Source organism: Macaca fascicularis, chromosome 12 (genome assembly GCF_037993035.2).
Source record: "Macaca fascicularis isolate 582-1 chromosome 12, T2T-MFA8v1.1".
In the NCBI taxonomy this organism is placed as follows: domain Eukaryota; kingdom Metazoa; phylum Chordata; class Mammalia; order Primates; family Cercopithecidae; genus Macaca; species Macaca fascicularis.
In genome coordinates, this window is record NC_088386.1 from 124,775,511 (window position 1) to 124,792,024 (window position 16,514).

A 16,514-nucleotide genomic window follows, 5' to 3' on the forward strand; every position below is an offset into this window, starting at 1 on the left:
GCTAATTTTGTATTTTTAGTAGAGATGGGGCTGGCCAGAATGGTCTCCATCTCTTGACCTCATGATCTACCTGCCTTGGCCTCCCAAAGTGCTGGGATTACAGGCGTGAGCCACGACGGCCAGTCACAGTACAATACTTTTTTGGGAGTGCCTGAGTCACATGAGCAAGGAGCCTATTAAAGACTGGAGTTGGCAGACCTCTCTGCATCTCCTTGGATTGGCCAAATTAGACTCAATGGCTTGTTTATACTGCCCATTCTTTCTTAGGAAAGTATTTGGTTGTTTTCAAAAATGCTAGCTTAAACACTCTTCTATATGTTTTCCTGAATACTTATTCAACTACAATAAATTCTTAGAGATGGTAGGTTAAACGTTATGCATTTTCAAAGGCATATTAAATTAATCGATACTTTTAATTGGAAAAATGTCATACTTGTTGCCAAAATATCATCGAAAATGGTAATTGGTTTTTGTGTCACACAGGTCTTATCGAGTCACAATGAAAAATATTCAATAGGAGAAGGGCAGAGAAAAAAACATTATTGGCATAAACAGAGATGAATCTGGAGTTAGGAAACCTAAAAACCTACTTAAATAAATATATTTCATAGTAGATAGTATTTTTATTTTAATAAGAATTCCATGTTTTCCAATATTTCCTTTTACATGTCTATTTTTCTGGCATAAACTAGTTTGTGTGACTCTACTAGGTGGCTGGTTGGTGTCTCTAGAATCTTGGAAATTTCACCAAGCAGCACAGGAACTGGTTTATGTGGAGATTATGTGGAGCACAGATACATCAGTCATACCTTGTTAAGCTCAAAGTAGACAACTGGTTCTTAAAAACAACAACAACAAAACATCAGCTAAAGCCTTCAGTCTAGTTTTTATTTATTTATGTATTTATTTATTTACTATATGACCTCTTTTTCTATTCAATACTAGTCAATATTATCTAATCTCAATTCATTGCTTCTGTTTCTATATCTGGAAAAACAAAAAACAAGACTGAGTTGTAAAATCAATGACATTCACCTTTACTATCAAGTTGACTTCCAACAAAATTGTTAGAAATGATGTTTCATATAGAGGGGGAACCATTCCAGTCATCTATGTAACAGCATGAGAATTGGCTTCTGTTTCTATTGTTAATTAGTCATGCTCTTATCTTCCAGACTGACAATGCACAAAGGAAATAACAGAAATCTGATCGTGCAGATGAGAACAGTACAGGCCTTCTCAAAACATATTGACCAAGGAATGGAATTTCTGTGGTTAAAGTCATAAATGGTCCCCAGAGAAGCCACTGATAATCACTGTTTTGATTGAATGAGGTCCTTCGGCAATGCGTACTGTTTACCTATTTTTTTAATTATCTAACAGATTCAATGTTTCTGTTGTGGTCCCATGAGGCTTTGACTTCTATGGAATTACCTTGACCACAGCCTCATTAAATGACATTTCTTCTAATTAGATTTCTTGGCTGTTAGAAATTATTATGCTGGAAAACCCACATCCCATCCTCCCACTTCCCTCTTCCATTACTTCCGTCTCAATCTTATGTTTTTATTTAGGCAAGATGCAAGCCAGATGTTATATTAATAAGAGACCTGATTTTCCTCAAGGAGCCATTCATCAGCACAGAAGCAGATCCTGTTGCAATTTCTGGGAATTCCTTAAGTTTTTTACTTGCTTTTTTTCCCCTCATTTTAAGTAGAAAATTCTGGAAGAGACACTTGAAAACAATATTATTGTAAGTACAGGGTTACATCTGTTTATTGTGAATGCGAATAGAGATTTGGAGTTTTCACAACTAAATTTTGTGTTTAAAGAAGAAGGAATTTAGAAACAGGAAATATATTTTATATAAATGTAGGTAACATATTACAGTTGATGTACATAAGCTTTTCAAAAAGTTAATTAAAGTGAAACAGAGATTCCTTATCAAAACATAAATATATGACATTTTCATTTCTTTGCTAATGAGTGACATGAAAACAAAGAAATAAGGAGCTTCTTATACTCTTCAGATGAATACATCATTTAGAACACAATAATATTTTTTAAAAAGAAAGGCCACAGTTCAATTCCTTGTGATTCCAAAAATAATCTTTTAAAATGGACATGAAATCCTTAAAATACCAAACTCCTAGGACTATTCAACAATAATTTTTAGAATATTTTTTAAAATACTGAAAGGCTTAGTTCTAAGCCTCCCCTCATTCCCACATTGGATTTGTTTCTGCAGCTTAGATGAACTGACCGGATGATGGAGGTCATGTTGAGTCCGAGACCACACAGATAAGACTTAATCCTGGAAAGCCAAGCGGTACTTCTTCTTTTTAACATGTTGTCCAGGCACTCATAACCTATTTATATAATTTGTAAGTGGGAGCACACTTCACTTTTTTTTCAGTTGTACCCTTTAAATCAAAATACATGTATAGCCCCAACAACCATTGCTAACTCCCCTAGCACCATCATAGGCAGGAGCTGATAAGACACAACCTTGATTTTACTAAGCCAGTTCTAGTAGCAGTAATTTGCAACTAAAAATCAAGTCCTCACTGATGCCATCAAAACTTTGACCAATCAAAGGAACAATGACCTTGCTACTTGAATTGATTTGAACCTTAAAGAAATTACGTGTCCCATGAGGAAGGAATACAAAGAGTAAAGAAGTTCCATGTTACTGAATAATTTTAGCATTAATTAACCAAAATAAAAGAGGTATGTATATGGACCAATTATTATCATGTATAATAAAAACTATATTTAATTCAATTTGAGACACATGTCCAAGTAGAAATACAAATTAATGAATTATTGAGCACTTCACTGTAGGCCAAGCATCCTCATATAGTTGATAAATTGTATTTATACAATTTGTAATATATTTCATTGCAAAAAGTAGAAAACCCAAATTATGGTAACTTAAACAAAGAGCAGTCTAGTTTACCTAACAAAATAAGAAAGCCAGAGGTATGCAAAAATCTAGCATCAGGAACTCAGAATCTTTTCATCTTTCCTCTCAAAACTTTTTTATGTATTGGCTATTATCTTCATCTCATGGTAACAATGGAACTCCTCTAGTTTGAAACACAATTTCCATGTTCTTGTGGGGAAGAAATGGAGAGAGAAGAAAGAGGGAATACCAGCTCTATTTTCTCTGTTATCAGGAAAAACAAAAAGAGCCTTCCTTAAGCCTCTAGTAGACACCTATTTTTTTTTCTCATTGGCTGAAACAGATGGCATAGCTACTCCTAGCTGCAAGGGAGCCAGGGACAAGGCAGGGTTAGGAACTCTGACTTGCCAAAAAAATTATAGATTTGTTTTGGACAAAGAAAATGAGACTAGATATTCGGTGTGTGCCCCAGGTTATGTTTAATACCTAGAAGAATACTGCCAATTGGGTATTTTCTCCATTTACTTTTGAGGAAACTGGGGCACATAGAATTTAAGTTATATGTTGCAGGGGCTCACAATTGGTAAGTACCAGCCATAACTCATGGCACACAGGCCAAACCTGGTCCATGGGAGCATGTGGCATGACCTTCAAGCCAGTCACTGCCATTACCTTCTCCTCCTTAATTCTTTGTGACAATCAACATTAATGCTTCCTAGTTGCTTATGAGGATGTGCACAGCATCTTTATTTTTATCTAGATAGGACAATGCATATGTGATCATTGTGGCACCTCACAGAGAATACAACACTGGGAGATTAAATATAATTCCTTTGATATTCTCTTTGTATTTCTTTGATAGCATCATCCAAGCCCAAATACCATCTTTACAAGCTTACTCCAAAATTTAGACCTCCATACCGTACCTTCCTCTTGAACTCCAGGTTTGCATATCCAACAGCCATTCAGCATCACCATCCCAATGTCTAGAAGGCCTCTCAAGCAGTACATACTCTAAATTTCACCTGATTGCTCACACTTCTCACCTCCTCTGCTGATACCACTCACATCCAAGCTACCAATATTTCCCCCTTGGACCACTGCAATAAGAGTCCCAACAGACTCTCCTGGCAGCTCTTTCCCCTCCTACAGTGTACCATAGACATGCCAATCAGAGTGATCCTGATAAAACATGATAGATTATGTCACTGGTCTATTCAGCATCTTTCAAAGCCTTTCCAGCTCACTTAAAATGAAGCTCAATCTATTTGCACTGACCAAGAAGACCTGACTTCATTCCCTAGGATTTTGCTGACCTCAACTCCTACTACCTTGCCCCTCATTCGACCTCAGTCACACTGGTCTCCTTGGTTTACTCAATATTCTGCCTACCAGAGAGTCTCCCACCTCAACCCCTTTGCACATGCTGCTTCTCTGCAGCGTTCTTCCAGTATCTAGGTGACTTGCTTCCTGATAACCGTGGGCTCCTATTTTATTTTTCACCATCACCCTTGTTGTCCAGTCACATACTCGATGTTTGATTTACTGCCTGCTGCCCTCAAATAAAGTTTAAACTCCCTAAAGGCAGAAGTTTTTGTCTGAATTGTTCACTGATATTCTACATTCCCTAAAATGGTACCTGGAATATAGTAAACACTCAGTAAATAAGTGTTGAGTAAATGAATGTCAAATAGTCCTGCCAGTCATAGATAATATCAGTCAATTGATTGGCAAATGTACAACATAGACCTACAACATTCGTGGTTTTATATTTAGTGCATGGTGGAAAAAAATAAGAAAATTATATTCGAGTTGTGGAGTTTGAGAAACATGTGCATAGAACCCAAAAAATCAAACACAACACAAAACTATGGCAAATCAAATAAGAACCACATTTACTTAGGCCACTGCCATCTTCTGAGACGAGACATACAAATACATCATTATTAAATTTCTTTTTTAAACGTTTCAGGTCTATTTATTTATTGAAAAATTTCATGGTAACACAGGTTGATTTCAAAAGAAATATTAATTTAAACATTCAAACATCCATTTATTCAAACATTCATTCAAAAACTGCTTACAGTGAATGTCTTAGTTCAGGATGTGATGACAAAGTATCATAGACTGAGTGGCTTATAAAGAACAGGGCTGGGTGAGGTGGCTTATGCCTGTAATCCCAGCACTTTGGGAGGCTGAGGCGGGTGGATCACTTGAGATCAGGAGTTTGAGACCAGCCTGGCCAACATGGTCAAACCCTGTCTCTTCTAAAAATACAATAATTAGCCAGGCATGGGGGCGTGCACCTGTAATCCCAGCTACTCAGGAGTCTGAGGCAGGAGAAGAGCTTGAATCCAGGATGCAGAGGTTGCAGTAAGCTTAGATCATGCCACCGCACTCCAGCCTGGGTGACAGAGCAAGACTCTGTCTTAAAAACAGAACAAAACCAACCAACCAAACAAACAAAAGAACAGACATTAATTTCCCACAGTTCTGGAAGCTAAAAGTTAGGGATCAGGGTGCCAGCATTGGTGGGATTCTGGAGGGCTCTCTTGGTGTTGCAGACTGATTGATTCTCACTGTGTCCTCAGATGGTGGAAAGAGAGCAAGAGAGATCTCTGGGGTCTCCTCATAGAATTCCTTCAAAGGGCATGAATCTAGTTTAATTAAAAGGGCTCCACTCTTATGACCCAGTTACCTCCCGAGGCTCTCACCTCCTAAATCCTCACATTGGGGGTTAGGACTTCAACATATGAATTTTGGGGAGACGCAAACATTCAGTCTATAACAATGAGCTTCTCTTGTTCCAGACACTACCTAAAGGAGGTAGGCTCTAATTGTGGATGAATAGAGACAGGTCACTGGCACTTAGAGAGTTTATCATCATTTACTTGAATTTTAACCTGACATATTGAGAAACTGCAAACTATTTTTGTAATTGTGCTCCATGGAAACATGCTTTTTCTTATACCTGGAATTCCATTCAAAATGTATTTGCAATTATAAGCTATATGAGGAAGAGGCATATGGGCACAAGAACATTGGGGAGGCAAAAGACAGGCTATTTCATAAAAAGTTAAATATATACTTACCATATGACCAGGGGTTTCACTCCAGTAGAAATGTCTTGTACACGGAATCTCATTAATAGCTAAATCAGTAATATCCAAACACTGAAAATGATCCAATGTTCATCAGCAATTCACTGGACAAGCAAACTGTGGTAAAACCAAACAATTGGATATTAATAAGTAATAAGGACAAACTATTGGTGCGCACAGCAATTTTGATGGATCTCCTAGTTGTTGTGAAAATAAAAAAACAGACACAAAAATGAACTGCATAACTCTATTTATATAGTTTCTAGAAAATGCAAATTTATATAGTTTCTAGAAAATGCAAACTAATCCATAAGGACAGAAAGCATATAAGTCATTGCAGGGAGACATGAATGGAGAAAAGGACAGATGGCAAAAGGACTCAAGGAAATGTTTTAGGGTGATGGGAATATTTATCATGTTGATCATGGTGACTGTTTATGGAGTATTCATCTGCCAATACAAATAAAATTGAACTCCTTATATATGTCCAGATTTTGTATAAAAAAGTACCTTAAAAACGTTAAAAAATACATGGTTCAATTTATCCAAAAAAAAAAAAATTGGCACCTCCTCTCATCCCAAGACAAAGCAGTGGCTGAAGCACATAGCAAAATATTTAGTGTATATTAAGTACCAAATGCATCCTTATTGAATTATATGTATTTGTGAATGATAGTAAACACATATAATGCTTATAATGTTCTAGCATCATTTGTCAATATATTTAAATTAATTCAATCATTTAAAATTAATTTAAATATGCTATTTTATAAAGTTAATTGAAATATATTATCTAAAATGTAATTTTAAAGCACTATGAAGTAAATTATACTAGTGTTACCCTTGTTAAAAATAAGAAAAATTAGGCATAAGTGTCCTCTATCTAGGTTAGGACATTGAAGCACTGAGAGAAGCTGAGCCATAAAGGTTATCCAGTTGGTGTCTCACAGAACTGAGGCTCCTATGAAAGCCGTCTATCTCCAGAGACATGTTTTTAACCCCGACAACATACCACCATAAAGAAGGACAGGAAGAAGGAATGCAGGAATTCAGAAAAGAGGGAGTGCTCTACGTGCTTGGAAGTTAGAGAAGTCTTTATAAAAAGATAGGATGTTTGCTGAGCTATGAGAGCTAGGAAGCTCTGGAGAAGGAGGAGGGTGGACGTGCATCCCAGACAAGGCTGACCTCCAGGCATGATTGGGCCTGAGAAGCTATTTGTCCAGTCTTTGGTCACATTTCCTTAAAGGATGAGCTAGATCAAGATCCACTGACATTTTATCTTATAAATATTGCATGTAGAATATAAATAGCTGGTTCAGTAAGGAAAAGGACAGAGGAGGTGGTGTCTCCTCTGGCGGAGGCCCAGTGACAGGAAGAAACAGAATATGGAACTAGAGCTGATTGTTTAATGATTAATGAGACAATTATTTTATTCCATGTATTACGTGACTAGGGAAACTGATGGGACTTGGCTGCTCATACTACAGAAAAAAAGGAAATATTGCTTTCAAAAGTGTCACTTGCCAACATCAAAACTGGTTTCCAGAATTACTGATGAGTAACAACAAAAATATTACTCTTGTGATTTTACCATGGTGGTGAAGATGGCATTGACCGGATGTCCAAGAGAACAAAATCAGTACATAGACTCAAGTCCTAAGACAACAAGAAACATCTTTTATGTAGAATAACAAAATGAGAGAAAGGCAGTCAGATGAAGTAAAGGTCACACAGCGTTGCAGGAAGAAGCCAAGAGGGCATCAGATGCACATTTGGAGACAGCTCACAAGGCAAAACCAACAAGTCTCCACTCTGAATGGAAGGAGAGCAGGGTTGTAGCGAAGCTGCCTCAAACACTTTATGATACAACAATGATGAAAGAAAGGTGGGGCTACAGTAAGAAACATTGCACATACACCATGCTTGCAGGGTGCAGTCTGCCAATGAGGAAGTAGGAGGAGACATGCTCTGCATTATGAGCAATGCTGTTGCTACCAGTTTGATTGGGAAAAATAGTGCTAAGATAATCACTGTCACATACAACCAGATGTCTGTCATAAAGAGAATTTCTGCCAGCCTAAAGCATGGCCTTCATTGCCACAGTCTCCTAAAAATAGTAAGTCTAGAAGGAATTTAACTTATTCAGATATGTGCAATGATCAGAAAACTACCCTCACCTAAACAGAAGATATTACATGCCCTCAACCAAGGGTATAAAAGAGTGGAAAGTGACAAATAGGAAATTCTAAATAATGTAAAAATAGAACTAATTAAAATTGTTATAAAGATATCACCCCAACCTACAAAAACTTAATAAATAAAAGTCCTGAACTAAATGCTGTCTTAAAACAAGAGCTTAAAGCAGACATATGAAACAGAAAGCCATCTCAGTTTTTCTGAGATGTTTTTCTGTCATTGAAAGCAACAGAAGAAAATAAACACTGCTAAACATTTGATGAATAACTTGATAGCATGGATTATGAAAAGCAATAAGCAAAATGAAATCAAAATGAAGAAAGTCAAAAGTAAAGAGAAAAATGATAATTGTAAAAGTAATGTAAAGATAATCTGACAGAGAGTTAATTGGTATCCTTAACAGAGAGGACCAAAATAATAAAACCAAATATATTCAAGAAAGATAAAATTTGAGAAAACGTTCCAATTGACTTAAAAACATACATCAATTAGACTTTAAATATGTGTAACAAATTCACATTTTGTGGAGCATAAAGGCTAAGTGGATCAAGTTACCTCTCAGATGAAAAATATCACACTGACTTAAAATTTCCTCTCAGCAACATTAAATCAGACAAGGCAGTAAACAGCATTCACAGAGTCCTTAAGGAAGCTTATGTCTATCGAAGGCACCACTCAAGTATAAAAGCAACGACTAAGATGTTTTAGATATGCAACAAATCAAGAATTATGATTTCTATGAGTCCTTCATAAAGAAACTAAAGAACTTCCTTTATCCAACCTAAAGATAAAAGAAATGCCATTGAACTCATTTAGCACTATGAATAAGACTAAAATAAATGTAAGGAATGTGATTAATGATAAAATAACAACAAAAAGCTAATATTTAGTCAGTGTTTAATAAGTGTCAGGCAGTGTTCTAAGTCCTTATAAAATTTCTGTGAATTGTATAGTGGGATAATAATAATACCCACTTCACAGAAATTTTATGAGGACTTAGAACAGTGCCTGATACTTGTTAAACAATAAATGAACATATGTGCACCCAGAGGTTTAGTAACAGAATACAAATATCTACTTTAGTAATATACAAATAAGATAACTGAAAAAATTAAAAATAAAGGAAAATACATTGCTAATTTCTACACCTTCTATTGTGATAGGGAAATGACATGATATTAAATTGATAAACTAATGTTGTAACTCTAACTAAAAGTATAAAAGTAATCACTAAGGTAAATAATAGTAATTATTAAAATCAATTGGCTGAAAGACTGGGGAAGAATCAGAAATATAATTATTTTAATGATATATTATAATAAAAGATGACTTATTATCTAATGGTAGAATTAAGAAAATTATTGCTAATGTAAAATGTCAAGCTCTCCAAATTATTGGAAGGAATACATGCCCACAAACCAAATCAAATATTATACACGCTAGAAAAAGACTGACACAAGAACACCAAATGCAATCAGAACAGAAAGCATAGAATAAAATACGCTTCTACAACTAAACTCTCATATCATAATTGTCAACTAATTAAAATCACATATTTAAATAAATAAAACATCTTATTGAATCACAAGGTAAAACTATTTTATATTCAAGAATCAATTAATCAATGTTATATTCAACATTTTGTCATATGTGGGAAGCATACTGAAACAAAATTACAACAAAAAAATTGAAAATAAAAGAGCATTCAAAATAACTCCTGAAAATACAAGACCAATGAAAGCAGAGAAGTAACTTTCATATCAGACAAGACTGAATTTAGGATAAAGGGAATTAATAAATAAAATGCCAACACTTTATTGCCCAAAGACTATACAACATATATCAACCAAATAATATATAACCAATACTTAAAAATAAAGTTGAAAGAAAATACAAAGAAAACTGACAGGTTATATTTTGTCTCTTCTTTTCTGTGAAAGATTATCAGTGGAGAAACATAAGTAAAGATAAAGGAGATTTAATTAACAAGTTAATAATATAAATCAAGCTAATATGCACATAAAAACTATACTTCACAAATAGAAAATACACATATTTTTTCAAAGACCCCTGGAACATTCAGAATATATTAGATCACAAAGAGAACTCAATGAATATGAAATTGTAGAAATAATGTTTGCAATAAACTCATGAACAGAAAGAAAAGGCTACATGGGGAATTAATAATGAGCCTGAGATTGTTTCACATGGAATCTTACCGAACCTTAATTAACCAACAATTTCAGTGCTACTTAAATTATTCCGGAGTGGGAGTCTGCAAACCTTTTCTCTAAAGGGCTTTGTGGGCTACCCGGTCTCTACTGAATCTGCTCAACTCTGTGTCCATGCAATGAAACCAGCCATAGACAGTATACAAATGAATGGACATGCTGTGTTGTGTTCCAGTAAAATTTTATTTACAAAAATAAAGTTTTATTATTTAATAATTTAATAATTTACAAAAAATAAAGTTTTTTTGTAACTTACAAAAATTAAAGTTTTTGTAAATAAAATTTTATTTACAAAATAAATAAAATTATTTGTTTTATTTTGGCAGCAGGCAGCAGTTTGTCAACCTCTGTTCTAGAATATAAGGGGGAACAGTTTAAAAAGTATTTTTATAAATATAATGTAACATTGATAATGAAATAAAGCATCACAATAATGCTAGTTCTTTCTTATGAAAATCTACACAAAAATCCACAACAGAATTAGTAATCAAAATTCAGCAGCACTTTAAGAGAATAATACATGATAACCTGGTGGTCTTTATTCAGTAATGTAAGTATGGCTCAATGTTAGAAATCTATTAGCATAATTCAGCATATTAATGGTTCAATAGTGAAAATTTTAGCATCCATTATTTATGAAAAAATTATTTAAAACATAGTAATAGAAATATAAATCTTTAATATGTCTTTATCAAACTGGCCCAGAATTTTGCTAAATAGGAAGCAATGAAATATTTATTTTTTAAAAATAGACACATGCACATGTATGTTTATTGCGGCACTATTCACAATAGCAAAGACTTGGAATCAACCCAAATGTCCATCAGTGACAGACTGGATTAAGAAAATGTGGCACATATACACCATGGAATACTATGCAGCCATCAAAAAGGATGAGTTTGTGTCCTTTGTAGGGACATGGATGCAGCTGGAAACCATCATTCTTAGCAAACTATCACAAGAACAGAAAACCAAACACCGCATGTTCTCACTCATAGGTGGGAACTGAACAATGAGATCACGTGGACTCGGGAAGGGGAACATCACACACCGGGGCCTATCATGGGGAGAGGGGAGGGGGGAGGGATTGCATTGGGAGTTATACCTGATGTAAATGACGAGTTGATGGGTGCTGACGAGTTGATGGGTGCAGCACAGCAACATGGCACAAGTATACATATGTAATAAACCTGCACGTTATGCACATGTACCCTAGAACTTAAAGTATAATAATAATAATAAAAAAAAAGAAGTGAGGAAATGAAAAAATAAATAAATAAATAAATAAAATAAAATGTCCATTATCAAAAGAAAAATAAATGAGGTATGAAAATAGTAAAGGATGGAAATACATGTATCATTATGTGCAGATGATATTATTGGTTAACCCAGAAAACTCAAGAGACTCCATTAAGAAACAATTACAAATAATAAAAGGAATCAGTAACATGCCCTGGTACTTTCTATTTCTGTATCTATGTATCTCTATCTGTATTAGCCCATTCTCACATTGCTATAAAGAAATACCTGAGACTAGGAAATTTATAAAGAATAGAGGTTTAATTGGCTCACGTCCTATAGGCTGTACAGGAAGCATAGCAGCTTGTGCTTCTGGGGAGGCCTCAGGAAACTTCCGATCATGGCAGAAGCTGAAGGGAGGCAGGCACGTCTTGTATGCCCAGAAAAGGAAGAAGGGGTTATGTATGTTTTTCTTTCTTTCCTTTTTTTTTTTTTTTTTTTTTTTTTTTTAAGACCAAGTTTCACTCCTGTTGCCTAGGCTGGAGTGCAATCATGTCATCTCGGCTCACTGCAACCTCCACCTCCTGGGTTCAAGCAATTCTCCAGCCTCAGCCCCCTGAGTAGCTGGGATTACAGGCGTGTGCCACCTAGCCCGGCTTATTTTGTATTTTTGTAAAGATGGGGTTTCTCCATGTTGGTCAGGCTGGTCTTGAACTCCCGACCTCAGGTGATCCTCCCACCTTGGCCTCCCAAAGTAGTGGGATTACAGGCGTGAGCCACCGCGCCCGTATATTTTAAACAACCAGATCTCATTAGAACTCTATCAGGGAGAAGAGTACCAAAGGGATGCTGCTAAGTATTCATGAAAGATCCACTCCCTTGATCCATTCCCCTCCCACCTGGCCCCCAATGTTGTAATCCCCCAATGTTGGGTTTACAATTTTACATGAGATTTGGGTGGGAGTACAGATCCAAACCATATCAGTATCTGAACTTACAGATATATGTAATAAGAATCAGGTAGTTTAATAGAAGAAAGCTACAAAAGATAATATAAATTAGCAAAGCCAAATTTTATCAGAAATGTGCAAAATCCATATTAAGAAAAACTTGAAAGGATTAGTGAGGTACCCAAAAGACTGAAAAGCAGTTGAAAATACACCATAATCGTAGCTAAAACTCAATGACATTGTTCCATAATTTTTTCCTAAGTTACTCGACAAAGTTATAACCTTCCAAATAGAGTGGGGATTTTAAAAAACAATCCAGCTGATTCTGAAGTTAATAGAGAAAAATCACAAGCAAGAGGAATCAACACCTGAAAGAAGAGGGTAATGAGTTGATACCAGTCCTGTTATAAAGGCTAATTAATTACTATAGTGTCTTACTGTGCATGGATAGATAGATCAAAGAAAAGTATATAAATAGACCCAAATACATCAGGGATTTTATTTTAGGATATTCATATCATTGATAGTCACATTATTATGAATATCCTAAAATAAAATCTGGATCTGGATTATTCAATAAATGGTAATGAGGCAATCAGGTAGCCGTCTAAGAAAACAAATACTAAATCACTATATCCCTCTCCAATAAAAGTCAAATGGGTAAAAAATTTAATTCTAACAAGTAAAGCCATAGAATCACGAATGTATATACAGTGCAGAAAAGGCCTTTCTCAATCAATCACAAAATTTGGAAACCATTTGTGGAGAGGCTAATTATTTTGACTATATAAACTCCATAATGTAGGCATGAACAAAAATAATCATAAACAGAGGCAAATATTTTAAAATATTTTTAAAAGCACATAAACCACAGTCTTTAATGTTTAGAGCACATCATTACAAATCAATAAACAACTCAAATGACTATGATTGAATAAAGGTATGTCATTTTGTTATTCATTTTCTGTTTATCCCATATACCCTTTTATGTTCTTCTGTCTGTTTTTAGCCTTCTTTTGGGTTGGATACCTCTTAAAATTCTGTTTTAATGTCTCTATTAGATTTTTGCTTATTTTTGGTAGTCAAACAATTTTGGTGGTTATTTTGGTGGTTAGCATTAAAAACAAAGTGCAAATGACTCTTACACATATTGAAAAGATGCTCAACCTCACTTTTTTATTTCATTAATTATTGCTCTTGTCTTTATTATTTTCTTTCTTCTACTTACTTCAAGTTGATTTACAGGGTTTTTAAGATGGCTTATGCTCTTACTAATGTTTTACCTGGCTGTTTCATCAATGACTAGGAGAGAGTTGTTAAAAGCTTCAACTATGGCAGCAGATTTATACAAAGATACACAGAGATTATTTCATTTAAATTCTGTCAATATATACTTCATAAATGTTGAAACTCTATTGTTAGACACACACATTCATGATTGCTATGTATTACTAAGGATCTACCATTTATTAGGATAAAATGATCCTTCTTGGTTTTAATAAAACTATCAGTAAGTCTGCTTTATCTAACATTAATATAGATACTCCAGCTTTCTTGTAAGTATTTTGAGGATTTTTTTTTCTCTCCCTATTTAAAGTAAGTCTATCTGTGTCATGATAAAGTGTATTTCTTCTGGATCACATATACCGGCATCTTGTTGTTTTTTTTTTTTTTTTTTTTTTTTTTTTTTAATTTAGTCTGATAAACTGCCTCCTAATTGGAGTATGAAGTTCATCTCCATATAATGTTAATTATCATTGAATAAAGGTTTGCCATTTTGTTATTCATTTTCTGTTTATCCTATATGTCCTTTTTTGTTCTTCTGTCTCTTTTTATCCTTCTTTTGGGTTAATTATCTGTTAAAATTCTGTTTTAATGTCTCAATTAGATTTTTTGCTTATTTTTGGTAGTTAATTGGGAGATTGCAGTACTCTGTCTTAACTTTTCACAATCTACTTAGAGTTAATACCACAACTCTTCAAGTAGAATGTAAGTACTTTATGACCACATAGTTTCAATTTTCCTGATTCCATTTGTTTATCTATTATGAATATATTTTCTTATAGGTCCTTGAACATCATTATAACAGCTGCTTTACAATCTTATCTGCTTATTTCAATATCTGGATCATCCCGGAGTTGATCTCAGTTGATTTCCTCTTCATATGTGTCACACTTTCCTTTTTCTTCATATGTCTAGTAATTTTGCATTCACTCATATACATTTTAAAGTAAAGATTATAGAGACTATGAATTCTGTTGTGTTCCTCTTAACAGAGCTAACTTTGTGGACAAGTAGGAAGTTAACTTGTTTGAACTCAAATTCCACACTCTGATTTCCTTGTGTTGGACTTCAGTCAAAACTCTTTTTCACTTCTTTTAGCCTTAATTGATCTGCTCGGAGTCTTCCCCACGATTGTGTAATGCAAAGGTACATTCTTATATTCAAAGACGTAAGAATAACTTATATCCAGAATTTAGGGCTTTCCAATTTTGAATCTCTGCTTTCCAGGGTTTTTCTCCTCACCTTTTAGCTGTTGTGGCCCTCAACTCTGTCCTGTGACTTGATTTCCATCCAGTTCTAGCCACCTTGAGAGGTGATAACTAGGACACGGCTTTAGTCAAAGAATCATTAAAAACAGCATAATCACTCAGTGTCATTCTTTTCTTCTAAGTGTCCACTCACTTCCAGTTTCTTCCTGCTTTTGTTACACTCCAGGACATACAGATAGCAACCATTCTTTTACAGATTTATAATTATTTTACCCAGAGTTTATTATTGCTATCTATGGAAAGCTTGGTCTGATATGAGCTATGCTACTAGTGGAAATGGAACTCTGCCAGGCTCCCTTTTAAATTTTAAGTGGATATTAAGATTACAATGAGATAGTGGTTTTGAAAGATAAAAGTGTGTGTAATAGATAATAAAACAAAACTGTATGTTGGCTGCAATTGAAGGAGTAGGTACTTTTGTATATTGTTACTGGAGGTGAATTATTATGACCCATTGGTACCCGGTTGTGCGAAGTATAAAATTTCTTATTAGAACTGAAAATGTACATTTTTGCCTGAGTAAATCCAAGTCAACTCTATTCCACAGATATTCACATGCAAGTGCCAGTGGTAATGGATACAAAAGGATATTGATTATAATACAGTAATTGCAATGGAGCTGAAAATCTTATACATCTAATAGTGGGAACCTAGTTGAATTAATTTCATTGCATCAATTAAATATAAAAATTACCATGAAGACAGCAAACACATATATAGTGGTTGATCATACCACACAGCATTCTGAGTGCTTTACATGTATTATCTCACACAGTTTCCCAACAACAGTACTATTATTCCATGTACCTATGAGTCACAACATGCCCAAGATGACACAGATAGTAAATGCCAAGATTAGTATTAAAATCCAGGGGAATCTCATTCCAAGATCATAGAATTGACCACAATACTGTGCTGTCTCACCATCGTATAATAATGAGCACCATAACGAGAATGAAGCAGTTTTCCAGGTACTGATATGGGACACTCTTCGGGATGTAAATTTAAATGAAAAAGACAAGGTGAGGAATAAGTATATAGAATCCCACCAATAATAACTAAACAGTAATTTACTAATTAAAGGATGAAATACACATATTTGTATATATTCGCATATGCATAAATTATCCCTGAAAGTGTACTTAAGAAACTGGTACTTGAGGAAATAATTGGGTAGCTGAGGTACATGGTAGCAAGGGAGAAATTTCACTGCATACCACTTTGTGTCTTTTGAATGTTGTGCCATGTCATGTATTAACTAATGAGGAAAATGAATTAAACTTCTTTCCAGAATAACACATATTTAGTGCTTAGTGAAGTATATGGTTTATTGTAAACAC

The 16,514-nt window shown here is 34.6% G+C and overlaps 2 long non-coding RNA genes across 8 annotated transcripts in view; one reads left to right on the forward strand and one right to left on the reverse strand.

Moving 5' to 3' along the window:
* LOC141408231 (uncharacterized) overlaps positions 1 to 6,995 on the reverse strand; it is a 45,190-nt gene extending 38,195 nt beyond the window's left edge. Inside the window, exon 1 of the long non-coding RNA XR_012421544.1 lies at positions 5,998 to 6,995. This is a non-coding gene — a long non-coding RNA (uncharacterized lncRNA). The remainder of the gene's footprint in view (positions 1 to 5,997) is intronic.
* The window catches only part of LOC123567975 (uncharacterized), a 184,780-nt gene that overhangs the window by 101,800 nt on the left and 66,466 nt on the right, over positions 1 to 16,514 (forward strand). The gene's annotated exons all lie outside the window — the stretch shown is intronic.